The sequence below is a fragment of the Drosophila novamexicana genome, unplaced genomic scaffold (assembly GCF_003285875.2).
Source record: "Drosophila novamexicana strain 15010-1031.04,08,12 unplaced genomic scaffold, DnovRS2.1 tig00001059-arrow-arrow-pilon, whole genome shotgun sequence".
NCBI lineage: Eukaryota > Metazoa > Arthropoda > Insecta > Diptera > Drosophilidae > Drosophila > Drosophila novamexicana.
Window position 1 is genome coordinate 1,295,642 of NW_020824837.1, and position 16,712 is coordinate 1,312,353.

General features: G+C 37.8%; 1 protein-coding gene across 1 annotated transcript in view; it reads left to right on the forward strand.

Annotated features, from left to right (window-relative positions):
* Nucleotides 1-4,374: 4,374 nt before the first annotated feature.
* The window catches only part of LOC115765994, a 43,579-nt gene continuing 31,241 nt past the window's right edge, over nt 4,375-16,712 (forward strand). The window contains exon 1 of the transcript XR_004018170.1: nt 4,375-4,641. The gene's annotated coding sequence lies outside the window, so the exon portion shown is untranslated. The remainder of the gene's footprint in view (nt 4,642-16,712) is intronic.

The window sequence follows — 16,712 nt, forward strand, 5'->3', positions numbered from 1 at the left end:
CGTAAGCTTAACTTTTACTAAAGCTGGCTTGTCGAGGTGGTTATAGTTATTATATATTTATTGAACAATCGGCTAAAAACAAAAGTTTCTTGAAGTTTTAAAAAATGTGTTCTTCAAAGGTTTATCTGAGGGCAATTTGTTCGTAATAGAAGAAAACAAACTGCTTTTCATATAAGAATCGATCTACTATATTTATTGTAGTCCGAATAGGATCAAAATTTAAACTCCTTTTTTGCTGAATCTTATTTGTATCAATTCATATTTTGTATCAAAATCTTTTTCGTTTGCTTGTTTGTTTTGTTATACACCTTGTTAGTTAACTGTGAACCTAAAAATGATTTATCGATATCGGAAAGTAAGGAGAACGAGTCGATGAATTCACAATATAACATGAAAGGAGAGCCTATATGTATAGGAAATATGAGCTTTCTAGCCCTTATCACCCACGAGATTTGCTCAAAAAACAAATACGTTCAATCGATAATTATCGATAACAGCGATATCTGGAATATCTGTCTTTCTAATGTTAAATGCGAGGGCTTGTATTACAACTTGGATGTCTCTTGCACTCCCGTAACCCTCTCTAGATCGACTCCTGTTACTTACATGTGCACCTTTCTTAAGCCTTTGTCTACAGCTACAGGGTATTCTTTTCGTAAGCTTGATTTTGTCTTTCAAACCTTTGGCCACATAAAGTATTTATTATTTAGCTTAGCGTTTGTTTGCTGCATTAATTGATGCCCATTCAGCTCAGACTTCGAACTCCAACGCAGGAGAGTTTGTGTCTATCGAAAGCTCAATTCCTGGCGTGTGGCTTGTGGTGTGTCGTCCTTTGAGGATTGTTGCCTTTGATACGATTTTTTTGTTTTGCTTGTCAGGCTGCCGAGAATTCTACCAGTGCATAAACCCTGTGGTCGAGATCTCTATGACAACTACAAGAGACTGCTGCACACGTTCGCTCGGATTTCTTGATGAATGGGCGTGGTTGGAGTCCTTTGCGGTAGCTGGCTACAAAAAGCTTTTCAAGTGTTCCAGGGATAATTCAAGTGAATCTCGAACTACCTGTGGCCCAAAAAAAATGAAGAGCTTGGCCAAAAGAAACTTTGTTGTACAATTGAATTTGTTGTTTGTTTAATTAAATGTAATTAGGGCTGTTTTTTGTTTAAATGTTTTCTAGCATTGCGCTAGCAAGCTTCCAAAGCCAACGACCCAAAAATTTCTATTGTCTGACTTTAAATCAACTCTGAAGGGATTTTATGAGAGTAAAGCAGTTATTTTCCAACACTAACTTTGCAAGTATACAGTTTAAAAATGGAATAGAAGGTTGTTGGAAAGATTGGAAAGTGCAGATTAAGATAAATTAAGTAAAGATAATACTGCCTAAGAATACAGCTGCAAATACCCTAAGGATTTGGTATCATTCTATTGTCTAACTGTCAATCAACACTAAAGGGATTTCATATGAAAAAAGAAGTGTTTTCAACACTAATCAGTTAAGAAATAGGTCGAAAATTGGTCTAGAGAGTGAAGGTTCAGATAAATACATTTTATAAGAACAAAGCTGCTTATGATTTTTGAATGCAGTTATGAATACCCTTAGGATTTAATATAAGAGCATATATTTTATATATTCATTTTATGTTATTGATTTATTTATATTTATAACCTTAACACGGCATTTATATTATATTTTTTAGATTACTTAAAATTTATCGTCTCTAAGTTAAAGCTTGATTTTAATTGCAATTATTCAATTTTTTTTGTTTAAGTATAGATAAATTTGTTAAGTTGGTAAAAAAGTTTGCTTCAGGAAGCTTTGAGGGAATAACTTGTATATATTACTTAAAAAGTGATTGCTACTTACTTTTTATGACTTTTTGCCTTGAAATTTAATAAAATCGCAATTCTATTTATTTTTTTTACTGAAGATAGATTTGTTAGGTTAATAAAGAAGCTTACTTAAGACAGCATTGAGGGCAGCAATGAATGCCCTGTATGAAAGCCAAGTATTGAGACCCTTACAAGATGTTTAATAAATAAACAAATGAAAACAATAAAAGTATTAGTTATAGCTAAAAATGTTTCGTTGGGAAGCTCAGCAGTGCGAAGCTTCCACAGTGAAGACACATTAGGAAGGCCGCTTGCCTACGCGTTTCAAGATGATTTTTGAAAGCACTTACTGGCTGTCTGCTAGAGTATTTAGTTTTCGGCTACTGTATCTGGTTTTTTTTTTACCATTTTTTTTTGCGTCTGTTTTTGCTGTCGATGGTTGCCTTTTGCTCATTGCCCATTGCCCATTGCCCATTGCCAGTTGCCAGTTGCCAGTTAGCCCATTGGCATTATTTTTTATGCTAATGGCAAAACATTTTGCGCTTTCATTTCGAGGCTTTTGGGCTACTTTTGAGCATCACGCGCCACAGATTTCTGTGTATGCACGTATGCATAATTGTTTCGAGATTACTAAAAACAAACACACGCACACACACACACGCACGCACACAAATACAGAACTGGGCGCTTTCTTGCGTTACGTTTCGTTTAGTTTTCTCGAAACGAGAAACGCGCACTTTTTGCCGTGTCCTTAAAATAACTTTTTGGCCCATTTTGTTTCTTGGCTTTTGTTTTGCCTTTCGTTAGCTTCGCATTGCATGTTGAGTTCTCCATTTGCCAGGCAGCAGCAGCGCAGCAGCAGCACAGTGGCAGCAGCGGAGCGTTTCTCTCGCCCTCACATATATAGCTGTACATCATTTAAAGCCTTTGACAAGACTTTAATACACATGTCGCTGGCGTCGCCTAAAGTTTGGCGCAACTTGACATTTGCCCCACTGTGCAGGCGCGCACACATTGCTGCCACTTCCCCCCAAGCTTCCCACCATCCCACACTTGTTGTTGGTGCATGTCAGCGGGCTACTTGTAGTTACATTTCATACATTTTACATTTTTATTTTATGCTTTCTGCTTTCTGCTTGTTCTCTGCTTTCTTTCTATTATTCTGCCATATTTCACAATTGTTGCCGTGGTATTTAAACCTGCACTTATTTATGGGCATGCAAGCGTGTGAGTTTACCACAGTCGCCCCCCGTCTGCCGCCCACCGCCCACCACTCGCCCGTTCCCCCTGGGCTCTGTTGCTGTTGTTGTGCTTGACATAAATTATGCAAACTGCTGCCTGCATTTGTAATTGTGATTACATTTTTCTAGCTTTGCTCATATGTGCGTGTGCGTCTGTGTGTGCGTCTGTGTGTGCGTGTGTGTGCGTATGTTTCGCTTGTGCAGTTCGTTGGCATTTCTTGCAGGCGAATCACGAAGGCAGCTGCTCGAAATTGAGCTGCCCAAGTGCATTCTTATGCACTTGAATCTGCTGAATAGTTGATGCGATTTGTTATGCACGTTTTTCACTGCTTCTACTTGGCCAAACACACACGCACACACACGGACACTCACAAAAACATTTATTATTCCAAAAGCAACACAAAAACCGGATTTACACTGGCATAACCACAATATAAAATAAAATAACCAGCAAATATAATACATACATATATCCATATTGTGTATACATATATGTTAAATCACATTGAATTCGAGCTTTCTCATGTGACCTCTCCTGTATCGTTGCGGCACTTCTTGGCTATAATATAGTATTTATATTATCGTCTTTCTGCATATTTGAGCGCTCAAATGCCAAGAAACTGAAAGCCATATTCAATTTATACAAAATTAGCTTTATTCAATTTATACAAAATTAGCTTTATAGTTAGCTCTGGGCTTACTGAAAGGCTTTAAGACAGCTTTACAGTATATATAGAGATGCATATGTAAAAATATATATATATTACTTATAGCTCTAGGCTTATTGAAAGGGTTTGAATCAGTTTTTTTTTGTATATATATACATATATATACATATATCATGCTTGACGTATCAAGTCTTTAGGCTTAAGAGTCTTCGTCTACAAGTGCAGTCACTCGGGTGCGTCTCAAGACCTCTTGATTTTGATGCAAGTTTTTGAAATATATACTAGATATAAAGATTCTTTAATTTAAGGCCTTACTTTATCTGCATTAGGTTTTTATTACAGTCTGATCCAAATAATTGAAACACCTGTTATTGGTTCCATATTTCCAATTACTGCCTTTTCAATTTATATTCTATACTTTTAAAGATGGTAAATAGATTAAATAAGCCAACAACAGAACTGTCAGTTCTTAAATCAATTCCGTCCCAAAAAGTATGCTATGCAAATTTATGTGAATTTGATATGCAAGTGAGAGTCATATCTTTGGTGGATTAGGTTATAAAAAGGTTTATTGGATGGTTAAAATTTACAACACTGGTTAAATAAGAAGAATGTGATCAATGTTTCCACATGGTGTACAGAGCATGAATAATAATAAATATCAATATATATTGAATCATATTCATGTTCATTGAATGTTCTTTGAGCTCAATTAAAATGCAGAGCATGCTTGATAATGTCTACGCTATTGCAATTCGTTTTGACTTTAACGAATTCAAATGAATCCTCAATAAAATCTCCGTAGGCTAAGATGTTTCTCTGGATCTCATTTAATTGACAAACGTTTTTTTTATATTTGCAGAACATGTTGGTATTGGGCAAGACTTAAGCTCAACAGTCGGGTATGTACAATTCTGTTTTCACTTTGTATGATTAAAAACAATGTTAATTCTTATTTGTATTTTGAATTGTTTGCTTTGTTTTTGTTTCATTTACACTTGAGTTAAAGCTAACTCAGTTTTGGCTTTTGAAATGTTTAAAGCTGTCGCTTATGAATTATGGCACTCTTTTTATAATTAAATTGTATTGTGGTTATTCCTATTATTTGTTATTATTGTTAATTAGCATAATTATTATTATTTTTAATATTAACATTTCTAATATTTATATTATTATTATTATTATTATTATTATTATTATTATTATTATTATTATTATTATTATTATTATTATTATTATTCTTATTATTATTATTATTATTATTATTATTATTATTATTATTTTTATAATATATTATTATTATTACTATTATTATTATTATTATTATTATTATTATTATTTTTATTATTATTATTATTATTATTATTTGTTATAATATTATTACTTATATTATAGCAATAAACATTAATAGTTTTTTATTATTGTTTCTTATTGTCATTTTTAATTTGATTAATATTGTTATTATAACTATTATAACTAGTATTAATAAGTATTATTAGTATTTAAATTTCTATTATTTTAATTTATCAATATTATTTATCGTTATAATTATAATTACTTGTTATATTAAATTATAAATTATTACTTTTTTATATTAATAGTTTAATTAACTAGCTTTTAAGCATAATTTGCACATATTATTTCCGCATTTTATTTATATTTTTAATAACCCCAACACAATATTACGTATACGGCCCCCAAACACATCGCACACATACTTTGATGAAAGCACTCTCACAATTTTCTTACAATTATTATTAATTGCATAAAATACGCAAATTAACTTTTGTGCGTAAATTGTTTCTTAATTTTCCGTTGGCTAGCGGCCGGGCAGGGGTCGGGGGGGAAAGTGAACGGCCCCGAAAAGTTGGTGCGCGTTGGATTCACGAGGCGAGGCGCACGCGATGAGCTCCAGACCGCAACTGTTGTCGGCAATTGAATGCGCGCCGCTTTTCTGATAAAACGGCAAATTGAAGAAGCATTGCGATTGATGTCAATCTGATTGAAGGATGCTGCTGCTGCGGCTACCATTCAATGGTAAATGGTCCAACAATTTCAATCGGCTTTCAATGCTCTCACCGCATTGCGCAGGCGTCGCAGAAAAGGCGCCAAAATTCATTCATGAAAAGCAACAGCTTCCGCTGGAGAGTGTCTGTGTGTGTGTGTGTGCGAGTGTGTGTATTGCTGTGGCAATAAGCAACAAGCTGGCGCAAAAGTTGCGCCTGGGAAATTCAAAAAACGTGCCAAACAACTTTAACTTTAAATGCAAATTAATGCCCAACATGGAAACTAAATAATTTGCAACTGTCTTAATGAAAAATTCATTTACTATTGTGCAGCCAGCAGCAGACTCTGCCAGCAGGGTCGCGTGGAGGGGGCGAGGGGCGTGGGGGCATTGGAAAGCAGTTGGGGGCAAGTACAATAGAGTACAATAGCTGTCGGCAGTTGGCCTCTCGGCTGTCAGCCTGTCGATGCGCAATGCATTTCTTAAGCAGCCCGAAGGCTGCAATTGATGCTGGCACAATTGGTGCGTGCTGACAGCCAGGACACTTTTAATTATGGCTGCATTTGAAGACGTCTCTCGAATTTTGTATTCCAACATTTATTCATTATGCCTGACAGGATAAAATGCTCGCCGGCAGACTCTGTTTTCAGCTTGTGTTTTATGGGTAGAGCATTAAGTTTCGTGTAGCTCAATCTTTTGATTGAACAACAAGTGAGGTCATTTCAATAGGGAAAACAAAGTGATTGACTAACAATTGGCGGAGTGAAATAATTGGAAACTCATATGTGTATACGCTGAACCCCTTGAAAATGGTTAAAAAGGTACAAATGTTAACTGGCAAATATCCGATTCCATAGAGTATATAAGTATATTCTAGTATATATATCAGCATCAACAGCCGAGTCAATCGGTCCGTCAGTCCCTTTATCCGTCCGTCCGTATGTATTAACACAAGGATCTCAAATCTTTGAGAATAATATATCTATCAAGTTTCTTTTATTTTGTAGCTATCGCTAGGGTTCAGGGCATCCCCTAGCTAGCTTTTTCTTTACAATTTGAACATTTTTTGGTTTTTATTCTTTGAAAAGCATAAAATTTCCTGCGTAATTGTAAGCAATTCGTTGCCATTGATTTCGAAAACAAATCGTATTTATAGTACATCCACTTGGAGCATAATTTCCACTTTATTATTCCGAAGAGTTCATTTTATCTCTGCATTAAAATCATTGTGCTTATGTGTGAGTAGCTGCTAGAGATGAGCGCGTGTCACGTATCTCTTCGAATGCGTCACGAACTTACGCTTAAGTTTAAGGTCCATCATTTATAAGTCCGTGGAACATCCTATAAACTGAATAGTATATAGACATAGGTCAAAATTTCCCACCCCCGTATCTTGGTCAAATCTCATCATATTTTCATAAGGTTTGTATTTTTGTTCATGGTTTGGCCTCTAGTTCAATTTGGTTTCATAATCTGACAACATAATTTTTCAAATATCCTATATATGTAGGTGTAGACATAAGTCGAAATTTCCCATCCCCAAAACTCGGTAAAAACTCCACCGACTATCCTAAGGTTTTGCTCTTTCTTCATGGCTTGTCCTTTAGATCAATTTGGTATCCAAGCCTGGCAGTATCATCTTGGTCAAAATTCATGTTAAAATGTTACCCTCAAATGTCCTATATAGACATTGGTCGAATAAGCCTTTCGCGTTGAAATTCCCAATGAGTTTAAGCATTCAGCTTAATAGCTTCTAAGGCATTTGTATATGTGGAATCTACAGTAAGGGCAGAAAACGGATTTATAAACCGTTTGTTCATCGATAAGGACACGCATACGTTATATGGCTTCTCATGTGCATTCGTGTCACGCCAGAAAACACGACACGCGCTCCGCTCTATGAGCTGAGCTATAGCTCATTGCATTTGCCCTTAGCTCTTGTACAAAGCATTCGAGTTGAAGCATACAAATAATTTGATTTTTGATCTCTGCACATACATTTTTTGCGCCTTTCAAAGCGAAAAGCTGTCCAATAAAATGAAACACAAGATAGTAATTAATATTTGCGCCACGCACAGTTGATTCAGCTGCAAATTGAGTTGAATTTCTCAATGGGCTGCACAGCGTGCTGGGTAAACAGCGTACAACAAACTGAAAACTGCAATTTACACACACAATTTGCAAATAAACTTAACACCCAATGCTGGCAAATCCATTTGCCATGCATTTACCTACCCAGACCCAAGCTCCGTGTTGGGCCAAACTTTTTTGGTGGCAAACTGGCGAAAGAGATCTAGCTGCGAGCAGAGCCTTTAGCCACGAGGGTAGGCAACAACTTGCGATTATCGTCACTTGACTTGAGTTTTAGCCTAGGACCAAACAACTTGCAACCCCAAACGGCGCCAGGCAGGCCCACTTCATGCAAATTTGTTGCAACAGCGCAGCAAAGGAGCTGAAGAGCAGCTGGTTGCCTAGACGACAGCCAGAGCCGGAGTGGAGCTAGAGCCGGAGCTGGAGCTGTAGCTGGGCAACTGAGCGCTCCCACTGGGAATATATACAGTATATATATAATATATATACTATGTGCGACCTTATGCGCGGCGTTTGTGCAGCTCAACAATAGGCGCGGAATTTGGGCTTTAGTTTTGTTTTTTTTTCTTCCAACTTGGAGCTCAAATAAAATGCAATTACACCACAAAACTCAATTTCAAGTGTCAAAAAGTTGCGCTGCACTTAAGAAGTTAACGTGGCCCCTCCTTGCGGCCTTAGCCTTTGTTTTTGGGCCATTTCCATTTCGTGTGTCTCGAGTGGGCAAAATGCTGAAAAGTCTGAAAGCGGCCAAAACAAAATAAAGCGGATTACGTTGAATTTCGAAAATGGACAAATATGAAGGCAAACATGGCAGCCCAGAGAGAGACAGAGAGAGAGGGGGAGAGTTGGAAGCACTCTTGATGGGCCTAATGTGTGATATATAAGCCTTGTTTATATCATGTTGCCTTAGCTAAACTAATTTGCCAGACGGTCGAGAACCCACACACACACACAGACAGACACACACACAAACACACCTCATTTGCATTTGAAATGAAGCTGCCAACTTTTTATGTAGCCAGAAAAATATTCACATCACCTTTTTTGGGCGGCTTAAATAAAGTCTTATAATTCTGTCATGGAGTTGGCTGCGCTGTCAAACGGCAAAGAAATACGAATTAAATCTGTTATCCAAACTGTTGCCATGTCGAGTATTTGCCCAGCAATCGATCAGCCAAATTGATTTGCCAGTTGTGTGTCCTACTCTCTTATCTGGAAGCTAACACAAAATCACAAATCTCGTTTGTCACACTGAATTTATATATATATATATATATATATATATATATATTAGCTAAACATTTCTAGTATACTCTGTTGCCGATAAAATATATGGCATGCACACATGCAAAATCTGATTTGTTGTTGTTTCTATTGCATTCTACAATCATTTCTAAATGCTTGTCATTGACAAACAAATTGCAAATTTTAATTAAACTCTGAATGCTATTCTTAAATTGATCATATCTTTTTCAAACTTATCCGTTTTCTAATGGGCATATTATGTTTGTCATTTCTGTATTTCTATTTAATTAATTTATATTAATGTTTTAAATCAACTCGCTGCTAAAATCTGTTCGGATTATCATAACAAGCTATCTGTTCATTTCATAAACTATTTTTTCATATTGAAGCGGCTTAATTTGATTTTAATTTATTTAAAAAATAAATATACATCAATAGCAACAACAATTCATTTATACTTTCCGATAGTATATATATATTCCTTCGAAATCATATTTATTCTTTTCATTGATTTTTATACCCTGAACCCATTAAAAATGGGTATAAGGGTATATTGTATTTGTGCGAAAGCCAAATGTATGTAACAGGCAGAAGGAAGCAACTCCGACCCCATAAAGTATACATATTCTTGATCAGCATAAATAGCTGAGACGATCTAGCCATGTCCGTCTGTCTGTCCGTCCGTCCGTCCGTTCGTCCGTTCGTCCGTATGTATGAACGCAAGGATCTCAGAACCTATAAGAGGTAGAGACTTAAAATTTTAGATGTAGATGCTCCTAGCTCCCTCGCAGATCGGCCAAATTTCATCCGATTTTCACGAAGTTTGGCGTTTTCTTTATGGTTTTCCCTCTAGATTAATCTGGCATTCAAATCTCGACACCGATTTTTTGGTCGAAATTCATGTCCAAATCCTACCCCAAGATTCGTATACAGACATGGGTCAAAAATTACCACCCCCATAACTCGGTCAAATCTCATCCGATTTCCACGAAGTTTGGCTTTTTCTTCATGGTTTTCCCTCTAGATTAATCTGGCATTCAAATCTCGACACCGATTTTTTGGTCGAAATTCATGTCCAAATCTTACCCCAAGATTCGTATATAGACATGGGTCAAAAATTACCACCCCCATATCTCGGCCAAATCTCATCCGATTTTCACGAAGTTTGGCGTTTTCTTCATGGTTTTCCATTTAGATTAATCTGACATTCAAATCTGAACACCGATTTTTTGGTCGACATTCATGTCCAATCTTACCCCAAGATTCGTATGTAGACATGGGTCAAAAATTACCACCCCCATAACTCGGTCAAATCTCATCCGATTTCCACGAAGTTTGGCTTTTTCTTCATGGGTTTCCCTCTAGATTAATGCGGCATTCAAATCTCGACACCGATTTTTTGGTCAAAATTCATGTCCAAATCTTACCCCAAGATTCGTATATAGACATGGGTAAAAAATTACCACCCCCATAACTCGGTCAAATCTCATCCGATTTCCACGAAGTTTGGCTTTTTCTTCATGGTTTTCCCTCTAGATTAATGTGGCATTCAAATCTCGACACCGATTTTTTGGTCGACATTCATGTCCAAATCTTACCCCAAGATTCGTATATAGACATGGGTCAAAAATTACCACCTCCATAACTCGGTCAAATCTCATCCGATTTCCACGAAGTTTGGCTTTTTCTTCATGGTTTTTCCTCTAGATTTATCTGGCATTCAAATCTCGACACGGATTTTTTGGTCGAAATTCATGTCCAAATCTTACCCCAAGATTCGTATATAGACATGGGTCAAAAATTACCACCCCCATATCTCGGCCAAATCTCATTCGATTTTCACGAAGTTTGGCTTTTTCTTCATGGTTTTCCCTCTAGATTAATGTTGCATTCAAATCTTGACACGGATTTTTTGGTCGAAATTCATGTCCAAATCTTACCCCAAGATTCGTATATAGACATGGGTCAAAAATTACCACCTCCATAACTCGGTCAAATCTCATCCGATTTCCACGAAGTTTGGCTTTTTCTTCATGGTTTTTCCTCTAGATTAATGTTGCATTCAAATCTTGACACGGATTTTTTGGTCGAAATTCATGTCCAAATCTTACCCCAAGATTCGTATATAGACATGGGTCAAAAATTACCACCCCCATATCTCGGCCAAATCTCATTCGATTTTCACGAAGTTTGGCTTTTTCTTCATGGTTTTCCCTCTAGATTAATGTTGCATTCAAATCTTGACACGGATTTTTTGGTCGAAATTCATGTCCAAATCTTACCCCAAGATTCGTATATAGACATGGGTCAAAAATTACCACCCCCATATCTCGGCCAAATCTCATTCGATTTTCACGAAGTTTGGCTTTTTCTTCATGGTTTTCCCTCTAGATTAATGTTGCATTCAAATCTTGACACGGATTTTTTGGTCGAAATTCATGTCCAAATCTTACCCCAAGATTCGTATATAGACATGGGTCAAAAATTACCACCCCCATATCTCGGCCAAATCTCATTCGATTTTCACGAAGTTTGGCTTTTTCTTCATGGTTTTCCCTCTAGATTAATGTTGCATTCAAATCTTGACACGGATTTTTTGGTCGAAATTCATGTCCAAATCTTACCCCAAGATGCGTATATAGACATGGGTCAAAAATTACCACCCCCATATCTCGGCCAAATCTCATTCGATTTTCACGAAGTTTGGCTTTTTCTTCATGGTTTTCCCTCTAGATTAATGTTGCATTCAAATCTTGACACGGATTTTTTGGTCGAAATTCATGTCCAAATCTTACCCCAAGATTCGTATATAGACATGGGTCAAAAATTACCACCCCCATAACACGGTCAAATCTCATCCGATTTCCACGAAGTTTGTCTTTTTCTTCATGGTTTTCCCTCTAGATTAATGTGGCATTCAAATCTCGACACGGATTTTTTGGTCAAAATTCATGTCCAAATCTTACCCCAAGATTCGTATATAGACATGGTTCAAAAATTACCAAAAATTGAAATTAAGTTTGATCGGATGATAAACAAAAACGGTTTCAAACCTCGATTTAGCATGCACCTACATGACAGAAGGTAACTACAGTGAAGGTTCGGATCAGTCAGGATCAACAGTTTTGTATAAAGGGATGAGACCAGCTTATTTGCCAAAATCAAATCAATTTCTATTTAAACTATGGTTATTTCTCCAATTGAATTTGTCATTTAGTTTCTATCTTTTCATTTAAAATAGTTTAACAATTGCTACCCACTTCTCCTTAATCTAAGGGCATTAAAACTTCGTCAACTCGAAAATAGTTTTATTTCTCTCTTTCATTTGCTTCGGTTTTGTTATATTTTTGTTTGCGGACACTTGGCAAATTGTCAGGTGGTAACAGCTACAGTAAAACTGGCAACTGGCACCTGATGACTGGTAACTGACTACTGCTAACTTTGGACTTTGGCCAGTGTGAGATAAACAGATTCGAGCGAGAGATTCGAGCACTTTGCACGTTTTGCTTGTCGTCGCACATGGCGTATGCGTAATTTAACGTTGCATACTTTGCGGCGCAAACACTTTTGTGACTTGTTTAGCCACACACACTTTGCCTGTCGGTGTGTGTGCGTTGTGGTGTGTGTGTGGTGTATGTTCTCTAACAGCGCAGCACTTAAAATTAGGAATTCAATTATCTTTAACACACACACACACACACCCACATACACTAGCAGAGAGAAAGCCCGACTAAAGTTGTATGTTGCCATTTTTGTACGCACTTTTCGTACCTGCTCACCTTTTCAAGGCCTTCTCCGGCAGGTGTTGAGTGGTGTGGTGGTGCGTTGTTAGTTTGCCAGTCAACGTCGACAACTTTATTGTCTGTCAGGCACTTTGCTGGGCCCGTAGCCCATAGCGTAGCACGGCTTCGGTGTGCTTGCAACAGCAACAACAACGACTCACTTTTTTAAACTCCGTAACCACCAATAATGGCTGGAAGAGGGTATAATGGTTTTGTCCACTTGCATGTAACAGGTGAAGGGGGGCTGCTACGAACCCATTTAGTATATATATTTTTGGTCAGAAGGACGAGCAAGGTCGATCAAGCCGTATTCCTTTACAAAGTAGATCTTACATGTGTAATAATATTTTCTTATATTATGCGCAGCATCAGCTTGTCATATCTTTTTTCGATATCTCCTCGCCAAATCGATATATCGATAAATATCGATGCTGAGACATGGCTTTTAAAGCTTAACTCGAAAATTATAGGCATTACAACTTCTCGTATAGTATAAAAAGGTATAAAATGATGTCCTTTTCGGATATATGCTCGTCATCTCTACCTATTTTTATAATGTCAATAAATATCGATTCTGTGCCTTGGTTTTTCATTGTATAGCTTGCTATTGCTAATATAAACAGATAACAAACGACTCCTTTCTTGGATACCCATTCCCGTTCCCCACAAACTTGAACAAATCGGACTCTGAGTACCGAAATTCATTGAGAATTCATTCCCAATACAGAGTGTAGTGATAGGACTAAGAAGAAGCTCAGATTTGTGAGCCTTAGAGCATGTATTTATTTATATAATGAAACTGAAAGTAACGGCAGCTAGGTGGAAGGTATTTCCCAGTCGGTCACTCCCGACTTTCGCACACTTCATTTTTTTTGCAAGTGGCATACAAAAAAAAAACGGCTTCATTTCAGGCTAACAGCGGAATACGCTGAATGGCTGAGCGATGCAAGCGGCAAATAACAAGGCATCTAAATCTTAATCAAGCGTCGCTTTGGGAGCTTTTTAATTATAATGTGACTTGTTCTTCTTCTTCTTTTTTGGCCAAAAATTCATTTATTTCTGGCAAATTGGCTTGAAAACAATTAACAATTAACACCTGTTTGTCGGCCTGGTCGCCTGCTTTTGGCAGCTACTTGAGAACTAACAAGCCAACAAACGATTCGCACACCGCCCACAAAACCACCTCAGACCGCGCCCACCCCCAACACCCTCCCCTTCCACCACCAAGCACCGCTGTGTTTTGTAAATGAAAAAAGTTGCATAAAAAACTTTTCAAATTACAACGGAAATCCGTGAAAATCCTTTTAACAAAGCAAAACAGGCGTATAGACTGAGCCGCTGAGGTGGCTGTCAGACGGTAGCGGGGGAGGGGCTAAAGGAGGAAGGGGTGCTTAGCTGACTTGGGGTTTTGGAGTTGGTTTTTAGAGCATAGCATATTAGTGGTGTTCCGGCGCTTCTGCGATGATGAACACAGCGTCTGATTATGATGGCGCCCGGCTTAAAATGAAGCGCAAAACTTCAACGGCAAGCAACACGTGCGTTTCTTGTCCTTGTCCAAGTCACGGTGCTGCTCCTGAAGCTTCTGTAAATTAGTTTAGTTGCTTAAAGAGAAACCCTGAATGGGCGTGGCAGCAGGCTGGGCATAGCAGACGTTCTAGATGCTACGCACTCTTTACAAATACATTTTCGAGCTCTTTCAAAGTATATTGGTTCTTACCAAGCTCGTGTGTGTGTGAGTGTGTGTGTGCGTGTGCGTGTGTGTGTGTGTGTGGCGCGGCCATTTTGTGGCTCACTTGGCAGCCGCGGCTGCCATCGATGTGAAGCTTTTAACTTTTAATGAAAATATTCAATTTTCAGGTGTTGCACATATTTAAGAAACGAAAAAAAAAATTACACAAACTTTTTGGGCCATTTACAGTGTTAGCTAAACGCTCTGCGAGAGCGACTGTTCTGTATGGGTATGTGTGTGTGCGTGTGTGTGCGTGTGTGTGTGTGTGTGTGCATGTGTGTGTACCTAATGCGTGCTGTTGTGGTTACCTGGGCTGGCTGCCCCCACCACTCGCAAAAGATGCTCTTGCCAACAAAATATTCAAAAAGAATGAATAACGAAGAATGCAGAACGAAGAACGAATGCCGAAGCTTAAGTACTCTAACTAAGTACTCTACTATGATAGCTATAAACATAGGTTCTTGTCTCAAACTCTAGAAACACCAATTCGTGACTAACACATTTAACATGGGTATGTGTTTGCCGGATATTATTACTTGTTGCTAGATTTATAACAAGAAAAGATAATAATTTAAGTTTGGCGTGAAAGTTCAAAAAGAAAATATTGTTGAGGCATTTGCGGAAAGGTTGTTTTAATCAAGAGTTTATTATTTTTAGATGTTTGAAGTAAAAACCAAACAGATTTTGACCGCAGAGTCTATTAGTATTAAGCTAAAGCAGGCTATTTGTCAGTGTAGAATAACATTCAACAGTCAAAGAAAAGACAATTTTTAAAAAAATTGCTCAAATTAGTTTTCATTTCTTAAAAAGAAAATTAGGCTTTAATGAAATTTCCTAGCTTTGATGCTTCTACGAAAAAGTGACATTTTAAAGTTGTGATCCTTCTACAAGAAAATGAGATTTCTCAGCTTTGCTTCTCTTAAAATTAAAAAGGAAATTTTCGAGCTAATTCCTAATTTCCAATCGCTATTTCTATGAAAGCTATGTGATATAGTAATACCTACTGATCAGTTATATAGTATACACCATCCGCAGATAAAATAAATAAATAACTGCACACAGTTTTTACCAGCTGGCTTTATTTCTAGCTTAGTTCACATAGGCCATGTGTCTGCCCGCTAATAGAGTAAATTTAGCTTTAAGGGTTCTCTTCTTCCAAGTCTAACACGTATTAACATATATTATCACAATCTTATAAAGTAGCTAACAAAGAAGAAAACTTTTAAATGTTTGTTAGCATTAATTATGAGGCGTTTTTTTCCCCTGAAGAGTTTCGCGTATTTGTTGTTCGGCGCTTTTCTTGCTAATTGCATAAAATGCTTGATAAAATTTGATTCCATGGCTTATTCATTTTTTTTGTTTTTTTGTTTTCGTTTTTGTTGTTTTGCCCGGTTCGCGTTTTATTAAATTAGCGAACAGGCAAAACGGTTTTCTCTTATGGGCCACAATCGAAATGTATGCGCTGAATGTTGTTGGCCATCAAATGGAGGCTGATTGGATTTGGGCGTGGGGGTCGGAAGGGTAGGGGCGGGCAGGGGCTGCTGCTGCAGTTTTAACTCGATTGCCGCATTGATTGACGCTTGTGTTTGGCTTTAGCTTAGGCGTTGATTTGGTTACGCACTCTCGCACTTGATTTGGTTTAGATAAAGGCCAAAAGTGTCTTAATGCCGATTAGTTAGTTTAGGAAATTTGCCGCCGCCGGAAAAACGCGCACTGCTGCTGCCTGGCGCTGTGCTGGCTGCTTTTATAGGCCCGCTCCAGCATCCCATTGAACGGGCCCGCTTTCAATTTGGGCGCTTTCAACGGAGCATTCGCTCGCTCTCTCTCTCTCTCATTGTCTCTCTCGCGCCGGCTGTAAACAAAGCACAGCTGTTGCCTGGTCCCTACACGAATCGCCCTGTGCTGTGCACAGCTTTCGGGCTATCAGGGACAAGCACCCAAAATTTATGGCTATCAGCTGCCATAACAAACAGTAAATGTTCGCCAAGAGCAATTGGGCGCAGCTTTTTTTTGCCATAAGGAGGCGGCCAGGGCATTGCGCATGTGCGAGAGCGAGAGCGCCCGCTGCAGCAGGTGCGAAAGGGATGCATCGTAAACAAAACGAAGCCAAAACAGAAACTG